At 53.5% G+C, this 18,371-nt stretch overlaps 1 long non-coding RNA gene across 1 annotated transcript; it reads right to left on the bottom strand.

Moving 5' to 3' along the window:
- Positions 1-10,747: 10,747 nt before the first annotated feature.
- LOC148650411 (uncharacterized) lies at positions 10,748-17,451 on the bottom strand. The gene is made up of 2 exons (XR_015926120.1): positions 16,929-17,451; positions 10,748-12,521 (listed from the first exon to the last, which is right to left on the bottom strand). It is a non-coding gene; the product is annotated as an uncharacterized LOC148650411 (long non-coding RNA).
- Between the last annotated feature and the right edge of the window lie 920 nt (positions 17,452-18,371).

Here is an 18,371-nt window from a genome sequence, read left to right as displayed (position 1 = left end):
CACACAAAAGGACGGTAACGCACTGTATGACTGAAACAAGAGCCAACAGAGAGCAGCTCTAGACGCCAGTACAAAAACACCACAAAAACTCATGAAGCAAAGACAGATCAGACAGGGAACCTGGTGCCCTTACAGTGCAGAGAGAGAGAGAGGAGACTGTAATGGAGAGAGGTGTGAGGGGCCGTGTTACAGAGAGAGAGAGTCTCCGCTCTGCAGGGTCTCCTGGGCCCGCCTGTCCTCCGGCCTCTGACACATGCCCACTCCCTGGCCAGCCTCCTGCTGGATCTGTGTGTTCTCTCCTTGTGCGTGCCCGAGCCCCGCGGAGCGGAGATACTCCCCTGGGGCCATGGAGAGGGTTATACGTCACGCAAACGCCAAGGACACAGGCCAGCATCTGGGCTGTGCTTCTGGGAAACGGCCGTATTTGCAGAAGTCGCGGGCTCCCGCTGCACATCTGCACCTGGGGGGAAGCTCTGCACCTCCGGTGCCATCAGTGGCTTTTCTCCTTTGTCAGGTCTGTTGACTTTCATTCATTCGCTGTATTGTTCTTGTACGTGCCAAGGTCTCCTTGTCCCTCTGGTTGTGTGTTACCTGAGCCCTGCCTCTGTACCCTCTGTGCAGGCTGTAAGCTTTGCAGTCCTGTGAGGGGATTCGTTCATTAATTAAGTTAAGTTATCAGAGTTCCCAGGGCTCCTTTTCTGAGCCTCAGTCATCCTTACAAAACGTGCATTGTGCTTTTCAGGGGATGAACTCAGTTGAAGATAGAAGGTGACAAGCTTTTATCAGACTGGTTGTTCTTTTACCAGACTGCATGTCATCCTCTGCGTAGTGCAGAATCCGAATACTCCCTTGCTTTCCTCTGCCTGTCCGTTCCCTCTCTGTTCGCATCTCGGTGCTTGACTCGGGGCGCGCTGGGGTCGTTTCCTGGGCTATAAGCGCTTGCAGGTCGACACCTGTGAAGCTTTGGCACGCAGGGGTCAGGGGTCAGGAGGCTCAATCAGCCCCATTTCTCGGCCATTGGTCCCCTGTAGGGGGATCCAGAGAGGAAAACTGGCACGCAGACTGAGAGGCTGAGGAAACCAGCAGAGTGGCTGGCAGTGATGCAGTTGTCATGGTGACAATGGTAGCAGGGACCTGGGGGTTGCCATGGTTCTCCAGAGGTGCCGATGTCTCGATGCTGGGCTGTGGTAGGGAGTGGTCAGAAAGCTGCACCTTACTACCTCACACTATCGGACCGAACTCTTTCTCCTGCGGGGCTGAGCTCTGTGGAGTAGGCCAGTGCAGGGACTGTCATGGTGATCGCCATGACAATGGTTCTGGTGATGACAATGGCAATGTTTTTTTCCAGAATTCCCAGCTCCTCAAGTGCTTGCAAGGAGGAATTCCACAAATGTGGAATGGAATGTATCCCGGCCACCTCTCCTCCCTACAGTTCCTCAGCTCTTCCGTGTTCCTCATCCCCAGACACGGAAAACCTGGATTTGAGTTCTCGTGTTTCTTCTAGATCCACGTGACTGCTGCCTCCTGCTGTGCTGCACGGCCAATCGGGGTGCAGGGTGGACCTCAGGCCCCCCCAGGGAGCCGTGGAGTGACAGGGGTGGCGGCCGTGACCCCTCCACCTCGCCTGGATGTGCCAGGCTCTTTATCGGAGATCACTAGTGTGCGCGCTGTTCGATCAGTCACAAAAGGAGCAGAGTTCTCCCCGGCTGCTAAACCACTATTAAATTCATCCCCCTCAAGGCCATGAGAAATAACTTCAGAGATTAACATCAATGGAGGTGTTACTAGGTCGCATTTCTCATTCGTAGTCCAGGCTTTGTGTATAAGCAGCAAGGCTGTAAGCATCTCTTAAATCTGTCATTTTGTGAACAAGTGTTTATTCGTTGTAATTTTCCAGGCTCTAATACAAAACATAAACATCCCCCACTGCGCAAAGTCCCAGCTTCTGTTAAATTCTGAAGACTGAACAGTTAAGAGTTACAAACCAGATGCACTAGATACTGAGATGTTGTAAACTGCGCTGCAGCACGTTACACTGTGGTTTACTGTACTAGTCGGCGGTAAACCATAATGAACAGCGCTGCAGCATCATAAATTGCAGGATTCTGTGACACATTACACAAAGAGTAGTAAGAGCATGGAACACGAGCTGAAGACGGTACCCTGGCTCCCTTCAAGAAACAGCTGGCTGAGACCCTGGGATCAATTCGTTCCAGCGTCCACACGAGCGAGAGGAACCGAAGGGCCTCCTCGTGTTTGCAGCCAGATTAGCTCTGGTACACCACGGTCCTCTCAGGCCAGTTCCACTGCTCCCACGGGTTTGACTCACTAGACCTGACCGTGCTTCGTCATCGCCAAGGATCACCCGGATCCCTGGATTTCCGGATTTCCGGGCTGCTCGATTGAGGGATGAGCTGTTGCTGAAACGGGAGCCGGTGCCAAGAGACGGAGACGAAGCAGGAGAGCAGAGGAAGAACCGCAGGGAAGGAGCAGTGGCCGACCTTGGGAGTCTCGATATCCCGCGCGCTGCCGGTCCGTGTGGGAGCCCGAGGGAGGAGGACGCGGCACACGGCTGAGGGGCCGGGGATCCCCGACTCGGTGACGGGGCTCTCTCTGGAAATCCTGGTCCAGAACTGGACTCGAACCCGGAGCTTCTCTCCCTCTCTCTCCCTCTCCAGCGCTCCTCTCACTGTCTTTCAACAGCTGTGCCTGGTTCACCCCCCCCCCCCACCACCTCTGCCCTGCGGCAACGCCTGGCCAGGTGGGAGGAGGGGCTGATTGCCGCCCTGCCTTCCCAGGCTGGGCGCGGGTTCGATTGAGGGTCGGATCGACCCGGCATCGTTAGAGTCTCCCTCGTCTGCGCTCCAGCCGGAATCCCGACACTGTGTCGGGAGAGCGGGCATCTCCTGGGAGTCTGGCGTAGGAGGAATCTCCCCCCCCACACACACACACACTGCTGTTTGACAGCCTCACAATCCGCTGCTATTAATGTCAGAGCAGGCAGGCAGGCTCTCTCGTTTCAGCCAGGCAGCCGCGGCGCTGTGGGGGCGGGAATGCCTCTGCCGAGTTTTCCGAATCCGTGATCTTCCCGAGGAGACCCCCCCCCCCCCGCCACCGCCCCCGCCCCCCCGCCCGCCCGCCTGGCCGTCCCCACGCACGCCGGCTCTCTCTCTCAAGGCTGTTGCTGGGTAGACCGGTGGCCTTGCTGTTACACAACACCTGCTGTAGGATCTGCTGAGGCAGGAGCGCGGCGCACACGGGGCCCAGACACGCCCCCCCAGGGGCAAGGGACCACCGACCTGCAGCCTTTCACAGCCTTTCCCCGTGGGGAAAACTCCTCAGGAGCAGGTCTCTGGGCGTATTCTATAGGAGCCTTCTGAAATTCTATAGGAACGTACTGAAATTCTACAGGAACCTTCTGAGATTCCAGAAGAACTTGCTACAATTCTATAGGAACATTCTGAAGTCCCATAAGAATTTGCTGATATTCTATAGGAACCTGCTGAAATTCTATAGGAACCTTCTGAAGTTCTATAAGAACTGGCTGAAATTCTACAGGAACCTTCTGAGATTCCAGAAGAACTTGCTAAAATTCTATAGGCACATTCTGAAGTCCCATAAGAATTTGCTGATATTCTATAGGAACCTTCTGAAGTTCTATAAGAACGTACTGAAATTCTATAGGAACCTTCTGAAGTTCTATAAGAACGTACTGATATTCTATAGGAACCTGCTGAAATTCTATAGGAACCTTCTGAAGTTCCAGAAGAACTTGCTACAATTCTATAGGAACATTCTGAAGTTCCAGAAGAATTTGCTGATATTCTATAGGAACCTTCTGAAGTTCTATAAGAACGTACTGAAATTCTATAGGAACCTTCTGAAGTTCTATAAGAACGTACTGATATTCTATAGGAACCTGCTGAAATTCTATAGGAACCTTCTGAAGTTCCAGAAGAACTTGCTACAATTCTATAGGAACATTCTGAAGTTCCAGAAGAATTTGCTGATATTCTATAGGAACCTTCTGAAGTTCTATAAGAACGTACTGAAATTCTATAGGAACCTTCTGAAGTTCTATAAGAACGTACTGATATTCTATAGGAACCTGCTGAAATTCTATAGGAACCTTCTGAAGTTCCAGAAGAACTTGCTACAATTCTATAGGAACATTCTGAAGTTCCAGAAGAATTTGCTGATATTCTATAGGAACCTTCTGAAGTTCTATAAGAACGTACTGAAATTCTATAGGAACCTTCTGAAGTTCTATAAGAACGTACTGATATTCTATAGGAACCTGCTGAAATTCTATAGGAACCTTCTGAAGTTCCAGAAGAACTTGCTACAATTCTATAGGCACATTCTGAAGTTCCAGAAGAACGTACTGAAATTCTACAGGAACCTTCTGAAATTCTATAGGCACATTCTGAAGTCCCATAAGAATTTGGTGATATTCTATAGGAACCTGCTGAAATTCTTAAGGAACCATCTGAAGTTCTATAAGAACTTACTGAAATTCTATAGGAACCTACTTAAATTCTAGATGAATCTTCTGAAAGTCAATAAGAACTAGCTAAAATTCTACAAGAATGTGCTGAAATACTATAAGAACTTTCTGAAGTTCTATAGGAACTTTTCTGAAATACTATAAGAACTTGCTGAAGTTCTATAGGAACTTTTCTGAAATACTATAGGACCCTACTGGAATGCTATAGGAACGCTTAAATTCTGTAATCACCTACTGAAACTCTACAGGAATCTATTGAAATGGTTCATAGGACATACATCGGTGTGTCAAGTCCTGGTCCTGGAGTGTCTGCAGGTTTCCAGGTCTCACTCAAGCAGCAGCACCAGAGGAGCTGGGAGAAGCCAATAAGGAGAGGGCTTTGGTGGTTCAGTACAAAATGACTGTAATTAATGGCGTTTATACAGCATAATTCATCCTAGGGGAAGAGCTTCACACACAGGAGGGGACCCACTTCAACACCACTGAACAGCAGAACCACCTGGGTGACACTGTTCTGCACCTGCAGCCCCACGACACACAGATCAGGGGAGGAGAGAGAAACTGTACAAGACCAGAGTGGAGTTCAGTCCTCCTGCAGCCCCACGACACACAGATCAGGGGAGGAGAGAGAAACTGTACAAGACCAGAGTGGGGTTCAGTCCTCCTGCAGCCCCACGACACACAGATCAGGGGAGGAGAGAGAAACTGTACAAGACCAGAGTGGGGTTCAGTCCTCCTGCAGCCCCACGACACACAGATCAGGGGAGGAGAGAGAAACTGTACAAGACCAGAGTGGGGTTCAGTCCTCCTGCAGCCCCACGACACACAGATCAGGGGAGGAGAGAGAAACTGGACAAGACCAGAGTGGGGTTCAGTCCTCCTGCAGCCCCACGACACACAGATCAGGGGAGGAGAGAGAAACTGTACAAGACCAGAGTGGGGTTCAGTCCTCCTGCAGCCCCACGACACACAGATCAGGGGAGGAGAGAGAAACTGTACAAGACCAGAGTGGGGTTCAGTCCTCCTGCAGCCCCACGACACAGCGTATCTTAAACTGAAAAGACCTTGCTGCATGCCCATGTCATGGGAGCCTGTAGGAATCTATGAGGGGCTGTGGGGGTCTATGGGGGGCTGTGGGGAGGTATGGAGACCTCTTGTGCTCTTCACACACAGAGGCTGAGGCCAGCGGGGACCCTGGCGCTGGGCGTGACTCTGGCCAGGGGGCCGGCCCTGGCGCCCCGGCGGGGAGAGGGCTGTGTCTGGGCGTGTCGGCGCAGGTGCACGCGTGCAGAGCCGCCGTCGCGTCCGGCTCGCGGGGAGGCCGAGTCTCTGCCAGGAGAGAGGTGGGAAGCAGCAGGGAAATTTCAAAGAGCCCGTGAGTCAACCGAGACGCCAACTGTTGATAGACTTCCCCTCAGGCGGCCGCCCACCAGGCTTTCGACATCCATTTCACAGAGAGAGATACTAACAAACACATTCGCAGGAAAACACAACGAAAAGATCTCAAGTACGTGCCGAGATCCATAAATAAACTGTGGAACAAGATGTACCTTGGAATATCGCCCTCCCCCACCTCCCTCCGTTCGCAGTGAAGAAGGGAGGAGGGGTGCCAGTACCCAAATATATATCAGCGTGTGACGGACTGGAGCAGGGCACTCGAAGAGCTGCTGGCAGTGGTGGAAAAACACAGAGGGCTCTTGGCACCTCTTGTTCACTGACGCCATGGGGCAAAACAGAGAACAGCAGGCACGTCTTTTCACAAAGCTCGAACAGCCATGTGGGTGAAGCTGATACCCTGTTCTGTTTCAGGAAACAGCTGGGTGAGATCCTCGGGTCAGGACAGGAGGCTCTTCTTTACACAAAGGGGGGTGGGGGTGTGGAACACGCTGCAGTAACGGAACAAGCTGCCCAACCACCGTCGTTGAAGTCTACATCCTGGCTTCTTTCAAACCTCTACTCCGGATGGGCGGCACTTCTTTACACAAAGGGTGGCAGGAGTGTGGAACAAGCTGCCCAGCCCCGCATTGTTGAAGCCTATATCCTGGCTTCTTTCTAACCTCCAGTCCGGACGGGCGACACTTCTTTACACAAAGAGTGGCGGGGGTGTGGAACAAGCTGTCCAACCATGTTGAAGCTGCTGCCTTGTGTGAAGAAGTGCCTCCTGTCCTCAGTGTTAAATGCTTTCCCTGTAGTCTCCTCCGGTGTCCTCTGGTTCGTTTCCAGAATGGAGTTGGGGAGGAAATGTGCTTCATGAATACGGTCAAGAACACATAAATATGACACTGATGTAACTGTGCCTTCCCCCCAGCGTACCAGAGCACAGGTGTCCCAGACGCAGCGCTGTGGGACGCTGGGAAGGGGGCTGAGGGACCGGAGAGCGTGCCGTTGAGCGAAACCAGGGCTGGACTGCGCTCGCGGGGAGCCACCCGGAGGTGACACCTGAGCGCCGTGTGCTGAGCACTGGGGATCCTGGAGCTCACCGGGACTGGCAAGACTGAGGCGTTCCTTAGTGTGGCACCCCAAGACGACCCTGTGGAACCCTCTCACGGCACAGTGCGTACCCCTTCTCCTCTGATGGTGGGCGCACTGCTCTCTTCCACTCTGTGAGCTCTTCTCTTTCTGTCTGTTGTGTTTTGTGAAGGTCTGCGAGCTTGTTGGTGTGTCTCTGTGTGTGTGTTTAATGTGAAGTGGAAGTGTGTGTGTGTGTTTATGTTAATTGGAAGTGTGTGTGTCTGTGTGTGTGTTTAATGTGAAGTGGAAGTGTGTGTGTGTGTTTATGTTAATTGGAAGTGTGTGTGTCTGTGTGTGTGTTTAATGTGAAGTGGAAGTGTGTGTGTGTGTTTATGTTAATTGGAAGTGTGTGTGTCTGTGTGTGTGTTTAATGTGAAGTGGAAGTGTCTGTGTGTATTTATGTTAATTGGAAGTGTGCGTGTCTGTGTGTGTGTTTAATGTGAAGTGGAAGTGTCTGTGTGTATTTATGTTAATTGGAAGTGTGCGTGTCTGTGTGTGTTTATGTTAATTGGAAGAATACTCTACTTGTGTCTCACATGTAGTTTGTGGAGGGATTAGAGTTGTATTGACCTCTTCAGCTGGAGCTTCATGAAAGGGAACATTGTGATGTTGTATCCAAGGCTGCTAACACAGTACAGTTGCCCTAGCGATTCACTGCCCAACAAGGTCAAAACCCACCTTTCAAAGTCCGTGTTTAACCCTGACAGTGCTGCTAAGAGCAGAGGCTCCTGGCTGGAGGTTGCTATGGGATTCGATCTCAGGATTTCTGTACGGTTACTATGGAAACTGTAGGAAGGCAGGAAGAAACAGCACTAGTCTAAAGGAGAAACCCCTGAAGTCTACCTTAAAAGATTTGACATTTTCATCTTGTATTGTTACTATTTTCTCATCTCTGCTTAAAACCCCCTGTCTTTTGGATAACTCTGGGCACTCCTCTGGGGCCGACCTAATGGCAGAGGTCATCTCCCACGACGACGGGCTGTTCCATTCCCCAAACGGGGGTGCTCGCTGTGTGGAGACCCTGCTGTCCAAGCAATGACTGTACTATCCCACAATGGAACCCCCCCAATCCCCGTGGTGCTATAAACCCAGTTCGCTTACACGGGGCCCTCGTTGGAGCCCACAGCAGATCTGTACGGGACATCGGCAGATCCCCCTCGACTTTACCATAGCAATGTCACGCGCCGACTCCACCGCGCTGTGTTAAATGACCCTTTCACTCTTGCTTCAACCAAGGCGTGACTCTTGTACAGTCGGTAGTTTTAAAGGAGCCCCTTAAAGACCTCTGAGGTTTGGGGACACCTTCACTGTGGCAGTTCTGAAGCCTTAGCCCTGAGCCCTGCTCCCTCAAGCCAGTCCCAGACCTCGGCAGAGCGCTCGAGCAGAATAACGGCCCTGGGTGTGTGTGAATGGTGCTGTCTGGTGTGAATGGCCACACTGGGATAGCGGCACACAGCGGCACTCAGAGGGCTGGGGGAGTGGGCGCAGGCCCGTCCCCGGTACTGTCTGGGGACAGCCGACGCTCTCGCCCAGCTCCGCTTTAACGATCCCGAGCTGCATCCGTGTGGAACCTGAAATCAATCTGCCCGATGAAAGCCGATAGACCCGTCAGGAGAGGCCCGGGGAGGTGTCGGGGGTGCCGTTTCCATGGAGACGCCATCAAATGACAAATTGCCGCGAACCTCCGGGGGGCTTTTATTTTTATATGTATATAGCGGGATAGAAGACTGAAATAATGATTTCCATGGAGGAGAGAGAGGTGACATGGAGAGACGAGCAGGTCACCGCGGGAGACCGGCTCTCGTCTTTCAGCTCCTGAAGACAAGGCTCTTCTCATCGGGGGCCGCGGAAAATGTCCGCCGTCGGCCGTCTCGGGTTCGGGAACGCCGGTGCTGCTTCGCCAGCTTTTCGTGGGCACTGTCCCTTTCCTCGTCTCCTCCCCGCTTTTGATTCGTCCGCCGAAAAGGAGCGTTTTCTTCCTGGGGCGCGCCGTGAACCCCCCCCCTCCGGAGGCCGAGCCTGGGCCGGCCGGCGGGCAGCTACACGCGTGTCCAGGGAGAGAGCCGCGTGTCGTAGCGCCACAAAGCAGATCGACGATCCTAATGCCCAGCGAGTACGTCACGATCGTAGTCCCTCCCCCTCGAGGGGGCTCCGGCTCTTTCACTCTGGAGTTGATTCCGTGCGCCTGCTCCCAGTTCCTGCCTCCCTATAAGAGCCGGACGCTCGCCCTGTTCCGGGCTCTGCATTGGTTCTGTACCAGGCAAGTCCGGGGCCGGAAGCGCCTGGTCCTGTTCCCCACTTGTTCCCCCTGACCCTCCACCGGATCCCTCTCCAGTTTCTAACCCTGTTTGTCTTCGTCTCGGATGGACTGCCCGGCTTCGGACTTTTGCCTTGTCTTGGATTTCCCTTTGGACTCCGTTTTGGATTGTTTGCCCCGGACTCACCCCCCAGAACACCTGCGCACCCTGGACACGCCCCCCGTTTTCATTCCCGACTCTCGCATGCTTTTCCCCCCGTGTTTTCCTCACTCATCCCCGGGTTGCGTCGTCTGCATAGGGTCCCGAAAGAACGCTTTCGTTACAGAGGACTGGGTCAGGAGAGTGAAAGGGCCGTGCGGATTCAGCACGCCAAGGCTACACGAGACAAGCCAGCGGAGAATCCCACATCGGCGCGCACGCAAATACTGCTGCATTGCTCCGAGCATGTGCGCGCCTTTATGTTTAGTTTGTAGATCTGAATGAATGGAGACTCGACTGATGTACAGTACTCGAAACCCTTCTCAGTTCCGCTCCAGACCAAGCCGGCACACACAGCCCTCCTCGGACCCTTGTCTAGCTGTCACCCCGGCACACCACCCTGCTCCACCCACCCTGCGCGACTGACTTTCCGTCCGGGCTGAGAGCAGCTTTGTCGCCTCAGACTCAGTGCGTTTGACTTGGCCGTATTTATGGTTCTGTGTGTGCGTTAGCTGAACACACTGTCGCTATTTATTCTGTGTTATTCTGTACCGTTTTATGTGATGGGGTGCCATTAAGACTCTTACAGTTGGGGTTCAGGCTGGAAGAGGGGGCTCCCTGGGGCACAGTGTAGCCTGGCAAAGCTGCAGGGTACTTTCTCCCAGCAACTGTGGTCACTTTCATTCTGCACTGTCTACAGTGCTCCTGCACTTTGACTTGAGAATCAGGAACGCGTCTATTAGGGGAGATCCTGATTTAGAGGTGTTCAGGCGTTCAGTTATAATCCCACAGATGGCGGATTCACACCACGGGCTCCTCAGCCAAGCACCAGAGACACGACATGTCTGAACCCGCGGTTCCTCTCCTACACGAAGGGTGGTGGGTGTGTGGAGCAGCCTGGCCAGCCAGATGTGTGTGACGAGTGTCAGGTGGGATCAATGTCTTGTGGGGTCACACCCAGGTCAGAAGGATGATGGGTCTTGGGCAGTAACTTTGGAGACCCGGGGGTCTTGTCCTGAGGTACGGCCTATGGCACACAGCACAGTGTCATACAGCACAGTGAGACCAGGTTAAAACACAGTATAGTGTCATACAGCACAGTAAGATCAGGGTAAAAACACAGTACAGTTCCGATAGCACAGTGAGACCAGGGTAAAAACACAGTATAGTGTCATACAGCACAGTGAGACCAGGGTAAAAACACAGTATAGTGTCATACAGCACAGTAAGATCAGGGTAAAAACACAGTACAGTTCCGATAGCACAGTGAGACCAGGGTAAAAACACAGTATAGTGTCATACAGCACAGTGAGACCAGGGTAAAAACACAGTATAGTGTCATACAGCACAGTGAGACCAGGGTAAAAACGCAGTATAGTGTCATACAGCACAGTGAGACCAGGGTAAAAACACAGTACAGTTCCGACAGCCAGTGAGATCAGGGTAAAAACAGTACAATGCAGTACAAGTGCAGCCCAGGGAGGCTGTCGTTAAAACACAGACCATTGCAGTAAAGCGCAGTGAGATCCGTATTAAAAGAAGAGGGAAGAGTGGGAGAGGTGCTTGGGAACGGCAAGGAATCCCGCCAGAAACCCGACATGGGATGAAGTTTGGGAAGTTCCGGGTTCCAAGGGCCTCTCTGCGTGCCATTGTTTCATTTGAGCTGCGCTTGCGGCTGTCATAGAGCTATTTATCCCTGCGGACAGCCGTACTACAGGATTAATACTGTACCGCAGGGCCACACCAGGACTGAGCGAGCCTCTGGCGCTCCAGAGAAAGATAATGTTAACCGTTAACACGCGAGCAGCAGGAGCTCCCGCAATTCTCGTTTCATGTTCTTTCAATCCCGTTTTCCATGCTCGTACTGTATCACTTCCTCCTAGAAAACAAACGCGCAGCGTGGCCTGTTTTTTCCGTCGGATCGCCGGCAGCTGTCGCCCACATTTCTCTCCAAATCGATCGCCCATGTCATCCCTCTGTCTGGCAGCGCGTTAAAGGATCCTTAATCCCGCTCGCTGACAAGTGCAGGGATTTAGACAATCTCGGGAAAACACGGGCAGAGCAGTTTGAAAGCCTCCGAGGGCCGGCCGAGACAAGGACGTTGTTGGAGCTGCTGTCGGTTATCGTGACCTAAAGGTCAAAGGTCGCCTGCCCTTTAGAGACTGTACTGCCGTTTGCGGAGTTGTTCTGAACTGGTCTTTAAATTACAGTAAAGGGTGTTGAAGTTCATGAAAGCGCGCTTATTGCACGTTACCACAGAAATAATCAAAGACAAACGGAACACCAACAGGAGAGGCTCGTTGTGTGTGCGCAGCGGTGAGCTATGGAACAAACTGGCCCGGCGCTGTGGTTTCCGCTGACCAACAGGGACAAGCCCCCCCTCTCCGGGCGGCTTCTCCCCGGCACAGCGAAGGAGGAACCTATTCGCTCTGCGGCCGAGGGACTGACGCCAAAACAGCGCCGTGTCAGACCGCTGCAAACCAGCCCGTAAAAACTCGTCTTGGCGACAGTCCGACAGTCACACGGAGTACCGGCGCTGCTGGCGCGGGCGGGCCCAGCTCGGACCCTGGGCGCACGGGCACCCCCACCGCTTCCCCCTTCCTCCAGTGTCCCCATTTTCATCTTCCAACACGCTGCCAATCTCACTAGAAAGATATGTTTCCCCCCACTTTAAAAACCGGCTGACGCGTCCGCTCGTGTTCTCTGGCAGGTAAGCCCGGGCTGGTGCGCGGCGCGGGAGCGGGGGTTGGTGTAGGAGGGCTCTGGGTGCCGGCCCACAGTCGTGTATCCTGCCGTGACATTGAGACCGGCAGACCCGGAGGCGCCCCGAGCTCATCCCGTCGACCGCGAGCGAGCGAGCGGCCCCGCGCTCGCCTGCGAGGGGGTTCTGGCACGCGCGCGGCGCGCGGCGCCTCAGAGATCAGGAAACCTCGTTCGCTTTCCCTCAGTTCACCCCAGCGTTTCTTCTTCCTTCTTCTTCTTCTTCTTCTTTGCAGCGGGTTGTCACGCGGAATTATTTTCTCGTTCCACTTTTCCTTCATCTTGCGCTAGAAAAAACCCACCAACAACAAATGAAACAGCTCCAGGAGAAGAAAGCGGTGCCTGTGATTGACTCCCGTGACAGGGATGTCCTCATTAGGTCTGATCCGGCACCGCGAAGACAGAGTCAAAACATGCTACCTTGTTCTTTTTTTTTTGTTGTTGTTCGACGCTGACTTGCTTTTATATGTTTCGCGTTCCCAGAATTTGGTTTCAAGTTTCATACTGTACCTATACATTGGGGTACGTAGAAACTGCATTCCCTGAACTTGGCGACTTGTTGCCTGCGCCACTTACCGCGACCCCTGACGCTAGGCGGTGTTTTTCCAGTCATCTCGAACGAAGTGTTTACCAGTAACAAAAAACACTTTGATATGCAGCTATGTACTGTAAAGCCTTTGATAACAAAGACATATCTGTATCATGCACTCCCTGTGCTCCCTGCACTGCCTGCACTGTGCAAACTGCCCTGTTCTCACTGTCTTTATCGTGCACTCCCTGTGCTCTCTGCACTGCTGGCACTGTGCAAACTGCCCTGTCTTTATCGTGCACTCCCTGTGCTTTCTGCACTGCCACCACCGTTCAAACTGCCCTGTCTGTGTCATGCACTCCCTGTGCTCCCTGCACTGTTGGCACTGAGCAAACTGCCCTTTTTGTATCGTGCACTTCCTGTGCTCTCTGCACTGCCTGCACTGAGCAAACTGCCCTGTTTTCACTGTCTGTATCGTGCACTCCCTGTGCTCTCTGCACTGCCACCACTGTGCAAACTGCCCTGTCTGTATCGTGCACTCCCTGTGCTCTCTGCGCTGTCATCAATATCACTATAATTGGCCCGGATGTCATAAAACTTTGACAGTTTTATAGTTGTGAGAGGAACTGCACTCCAAAACGAAATTCCGATCTGAGAAAGCGACTATCAATCTTTGTTCCCGATGCCTAAGCGAGTTCTCTCGGTGCTTTTGTGGGGTCACCCTGCCCCCTCCTGGGGTGCGATGCCTCGTGCGCGGGGCCGCGGTGGGGAAACAGGAGGCAGTGGAAGAGCGAGGAAGAGAATGGAGCTGCGCAGGGAGATAAGGAAGAGAAGAGGGAGCAGGAGAAACAGGGGAGGCTGTGGAAATCTGCTGCTCAGAGAAGGAAAGAGTTACAGTGAGAAGGAAACAGTGAGAGAGAGAGAGAGAGAAGCACAGGCTCACACACTCACACACGCTTACAGCGCCGCGCCACTTGTAAACCTGACACTAATGAGGAGCTTTTCTGATGGGAGCTGACAGAGAAGGAGCAGGCAGGAAAATCCCTCGACACCAACCCGAGAAAACACTCCGGCTTAATTGGGAGAGAAGGAGAGGCGCTGGCTCGTGGTTAAAAGGCACAGGCAGAGACAAGACAGCGGAACAAACACACCGCTCCGTACAGATCTAATAATAGTGGTACCTTCCTGCTGTGACCGGAGCACAGAGCCCGGAGGACAGGACCGGACCGGGCCACGAGGTCCTAGACATCATGGGAGAGACACTCGAGGTCCGGCATTAGTGCGCGAACTAGAGCACAAATACAAGGGAGAACTGGGACACAGCTCCTGTGCAGGAACAACAGGGGCAGGAGGCCCAGGGCTGTGTCTCATCAGGGCTGGCTGGTGTACGAGTTACACTTGCCTCTTTACGAATGGCCGAACTGCCCTGTCTTACTCACACTGCACACTGCCTGTTACGTTTTGAATTTGAACAATATATCAAGAACCAGGGACGTTCTTACTTGTGCTGTTTTTGTAAGAGACAGAAACCATGACGATAAAATGCTGGACAACTGAGTGCCCAGGTCCAGGGCATGTCACTGATGTAACTATGAGTGGGCAACATCCATACGGCTCTGACAGGTAAGACAGATAGCAGGGTGATGCCCACTGAATCACAGGGCCAGATCACCGATTCACAGGGCCAGATCAGTGAATCAAAGGGCCAGATCACTGAATCACAGGGCCAGATCACTGAAGCACAGGGCCAGATCACCGAATCACAGGGCCAGATCACCGATTCACAGGGCCAGATCAGTGAATCAAAGGGCCAGATCGGTGAAGCACAGGGCCAGATCGCTGAAGCACAGGGCCAGATCACCGATTCACAGGGCCAGATCAGTGAATCACAGGGCCAGATCGCTGAAGCACAGGGCCAGATCACCGATTCACAGGGCCAGATCAGTGAATCAAAGGGCCAGATCACTGAATCACAGGGCCAGATCACTGAAGCACAGGGCCAGATCACCGAATCACAGGGCCAGATCACCGATTCACAGGGCCAGATCAGTGAATCAAAGGGCCAGATCACTGAAACACAGGGCCAGATCGCTGAAACACAGGGCCAGATCGCTGAAACACAGGGCCAGATCACTGAAACACAGGGCCAAATCGCTGAAACACAGGGCCAGATCACTGATTCACAGGCCCAGATCAGTGAATCACAGGGCCAGATCACTGAAACACAGGACCATTACTCCAGCTTTCACCATCTTTGCTGCAGCTACAGTACCATTAAGACAGGCATCTACCTGCACAGCAGTGCTCAGTGGAATGTCATGGTAAAAACTAGCAGAGTGAAGCCTAATGACATCATGGAAAAAACACACGACAGTGCAGTGCAGCCCAGTGAGATGGGGGTTAAAACGCAGTAAAGTGTGCAGTACAGCGCAGCGAGATCTTGGTGCGATGCTGAGTTCTAGAGTAAAAACAGAGCTCGAGTGTAGTCAAGTAATTGCAGCTTCCCGAGGAAGACACTGTCACTCCGGTGGGGGGGCACTCCGGCCCCGTACCGACATAGGGGACAGGAATGGGCTTCCTGTGCGTCGCTTCGAGCAGGTGTGTCAGCTGGGGATTACTGCCCACCAGCGTGCACGCACACACACACACTCTCGTACAGCGACAGTCAGGCCTCCCCCTGCAGCTGCCCTGTGTTTTAAATCCAGGTGCTGAAGCACGGGGCTGCGTTCCGAATCTCGCCGGAGGCGGTGGCCCCTGTTCTTTGCCCTGACGGAGCCCTGGGGCACGCGCTCACACCAGGCTCGGTTTTCCCAGTTGCCCATTAACCTCCCAGCATGCCCGTGGACGGCGGGAGGAAATCCACGTGAGCACCAGCGGGAACATGCAGACTCCGCACAGACAGCGCCCCAGGGGCCGGGATCGAGGCCAGGGCCACAGGGCCCCACCCTCCCTCCTTTCCTTCTTAGACAGCGTCCCCACGCGTGCGGATCTGCGCGCCGCTCGGCTGGCATGTCCCCCCCTGACTGGGCTGACTCCCACCGCGGCCGTTTGATGTCTCGGGAGGGCTGGCGCTGAGAAGGCTGGTGTCAGCTCCAATAAGGAGCGGAGCCGCAGAGGCAGCTCCCCAGCTGATGCGATTAGACCCGGAGCCGCAATCAGCGCTGACTTGAATAGACACAGAACACGAAATCATATTAGGGGAAATTTGATGTGGATGGTGCTTATGCGCCTCGCTTTTCTCTTCCGATGGTGGCCTGAATTTCGTGTTTTGTTGTTGTTGTTGTTGTTGTTTTTCAACGGCACTCATCCCCCGCGATGGCTGTCATTAGCAAGGGTTTAGTTACGATTCCTGACTGTGCCCACTCCCCCCCCCGCTCCGGTTGGACAGGCTCCTGGTGCTCCGCTGAGCACTTAATTCATTAGGAGGGTTTCTGTCCGAGCGACTGAGGGGGGGCGCCCCGGCCCGGCCCGGCCCGCCCCAGGGTCTCCGGTTCCGGACGGTCGATACTTGATATCCGGCTGAGCGCCGCCCGGGATCGTAATGAGGGGGAAAGCTTAGGTTTCGCAGACGCATTACTGTCGAAGAGCGAATGACCCGCCGTGAGAGAGAATAAAACAAAGTAAAAAAAAAACTACAGAAGACAAGTAACAGCGATAAAGTGTGGTGAGCAGGGCCCGGACACGCGGCGGCGGCCCGCCACACTGCGGGTCGGCCGGATTGATGACGTTTGTTCGAATAAGGCGGTAGTTGATTCATCTGTCAATAATTAAAGGAATAACTGTTACCGTAGCCTTTTGAGATTCTGGTTCGACGGGTTGCTCAGGTCATATAGAATTATCTCACATCCTCACACTTTGTCACCACTTTAAAAAGGTGCCTCTTTCGGATGAGACGTAAAACCGAGGTCCTGTTATTCCAGGGTCCGGGCTAAATTCCCCCTGCTCTTTACCAATCAAGGCCTCCTAATAATCCCCGTCTTTGAACAGGCTTCATTGCTCTGTTCTCCTCCCCACTGAGAGCTGCCGTGTGGTGAGAGCACTGGCGCACCATCCAGGTGGGGCTGCACACTGGTGGTGGTGGAGGGGAGTCCCCATTACCTGTAAAGAGCTTTGAGTGGAGCGTCCAGGCTATAAGTGTAAAGAGTATTAAATGCATTCAACTCACGGTTGAGAGGAGCCAGAGCCTAACCCGGTAAGCACCGGGCGCAAGGTGGGATACACCCTCGACGGTACGCCAGTCCAGCACCCACAAGCACAGACGCACTCTCCCACACTTCCAGGGTAAGTCCTGTGCTGCACGAGGTTGACCTCACACGGGTTTCTCGAGTTTTCACAGGACGTGCCGTGTGATTCAGTAGCTAACAAGCCCGGTTCCGAACGGACTGGGACCGTGAGAGACGGGAGGCACTTGGACAGTTGCTAGGTTTGCATTTCCAGGGTCCAGAAATATTCCTTATGGGCCGGTGTTCAACTCCAGCGTCGTCTCACGTCCGCCCTTTCCGCCACAGCGTGTTTTTAACTCTTGGTAAGTAAACATCCGACGGTATATAAAAAGGAAGCCGTAAGTATGGATGTTATGGCCAGGCTTAAAGAAAAAAGAAGTTCCGCTTTTCTCTCCTTTTCCCTAACCGAACCGCGCCGCGTGGTCTGTGTGTATCCCCACGCAGGTGTTCCGGGGGTTCCCTGTCATTTTTAATGGCCTGTGTGCGCAAAAACATTTCGTGCCGTGCAAATCCCCCCTCCCACCAGTGACAAAAACCTGTGCGCACTGAATTGAGTGTATGTAAAATTGTAAACCTGAAATTATTTTTTGTGAATATAATCATTCTCGTAGAAGCACAGAGATCCAAAAAAACCGGGACAGCGATTCAACGAGCCCGGTCACGGAGCCCGAGTGTCGGGCGCACGGACCCCCGGCAGAGCAGGAGGGATAGTCCGCGCCCCTCTCGCAGGCTGCGGCAGGCACGGCCAGACCCTGGCCGGGCTCTCCGGCGCACAGATGGCTGAGCCCGGGTGGGGCAGGGGGCGCCGAGTGGACAGAAGGAGGACGTGCCCAGGGGGCCGGGGGAAGCCGTCTGCTGCTTTCTTCCGTGCCAGGAGGGAAGCAGAGCAGCTCAGAAAGCGTCCTCTGCCAGAAGAGTCTTATACAGTATTATCCACACTCTCTATATACAGACTATCCACAGTCCCATAGGTTCACAGCACACAGATCAGGGGAGGAGAGAGAAACTGTATGAGACCAGAGTGGGGTTCAGCCAGGACACTGGGGTGACAGCCCCACTCTTAACAGCAGCCCTGGGATCTGCACTGACCAAACAGTCAGGACCTCGGTTTAATGTCTCATCTGAAGACCAGCGCCTCCTACAGCTCAATATGGTGTGCTCTGTCACCATATTGGGGGTTTGGGGGAGGAGGAGCGCCACCTACTGGTCCACCAGCTCCAGCTGAGACCAGGACAGATTACAGGGCAGTGATGCTGCTGTCTTCTTGGATAAAGATGTCAAACAAATGGGATTTTCCTGCAGGAGCTGGTTGCTGAAAGAGCTGTTACTCTCTGACTTGTAGCACATCTGCTGCTGTGGGTCTGCAGGTGTTTCTGCATCTGTTT

Source organism: Lepisosteus platostomus, chromosome 13, assembly GCF_059453375.1.
Source record: "Lepisosteus platostomus isolate fLepPlt1 chromosome 13, fLepPlt1.hap1, whole genome shotgun sequence".
Taxonomy (NCBI): Eukaryota; Metazoa; Chordata; class Actinopteri; order Semionotiformes; family Lepisosteidae; genus Lepisosteus; species Lepisosteus platostomus.
The sequence above is the reverse complement of the archived record's forward strand: the minus strand, read 5'-3'. Positions and strand labels throughout refer to the sequence as shown.